A 1065-nucleotide genomic window follows, 5' to 3' on the forward strand; every position below is an offset into this window, starting at 1 on the left:
CAGAAGCAGATGCAGACTGAGGCCCGGCCCGGCCGGCCAGCCTGCCCCACCACGCCGCCCCCCACCGCCCCCCACCGCCCCCCACCGCCCCCCACCACGCCGCCTTCCGCAACGACGGCCGCGCCACCGTCCCAAACCGACTGGGGGGCCTCGAACGCGAGGCGTCAGGGGCGCCCCCTCCCCCCAGCTCGATGCCGGCCACAGCTGATCCACCCCCTGCAGCCCCTGCTCACTGCGCCACTGCCCCCTCCAGCGGCTCTGCAGCTCAACAATGGTTAGTCACCGAGCTGGTTCCGAGCGGGCCGTCCTCTCTCTCTCTCTCGCACTCACGGGACGTGCCCCATGAGTGCGAGAGAGAGAGAGAGAGAGAGAGAGAGAGAGAGAGGGGAGAGAGAGAGAGAGAGAGACTGCTCGCTCGTGGGAATCAGTCGGCATGATCGGTGCGCGGCCCGCAATGATTTCCCCGTCCACGTCCATCAGGTGGCGCTGTGCCGTGCTTTATTCAGTGGCGTGCCGTCCTGGCCGTCCAGGCCGTCTTGCCGTTCGGGCGGCACTGCTTTACCAGTCAGCCCGGAACACGCGCAAACACGCGTCGACACGCCAAAACGAACCGCCACCGCCCCCTGCCAGTTTTCGCAGGGCGCGACGACGTGCCGCTGCATGGAATTTTCATGGGAACGGTCGCCGTTTCGCATGAAATAGGCACGCCGATGGATGAATAAATTCGAACGACACAGAATTTCAAAGCCGCGCGAACGAACGGTCTCGGAATCGCATCTTCATCTAAGAACATTTCATTCGCAGTGAATTCAATCCGCGGATATATTTTTGCTTTTTGGCGATAAGTATGAAATCGCAGCCGAAACGAGACAACCGTCTTCCTTGACAATACAATGGCGTGCGCCTGTCGGGCGGCCAGTGGTGGACACAGGCGGAAAAGTAGGCATGATGGGACGCCGGATCGGTTTAGTCTGGTGTGGGAGAAATCTGGCTGGGGCCATTGGAAGCGGCTGTTGCTGCGAATGGCGTCTGGACTGCGAGACGATGGGCCACGCCACACTGTGA

Source organism: Thrips palmi, unplaced genomic scaffold (assembly GCF_012932325.1).
Source record: "Thrips palmi isolate BJ-2018 unplaced genomic scaffold, TpBJ-2018v1 HiC_scaffold_17, whole genome shotgun sequence".
In the NCBI taxonomy this organism is placed as follows: Eukaryota; Metazoa; Arthropoda; class Insecta; order Thysanoptera; family Thripidae; genus Thrips; species Thrips palmi.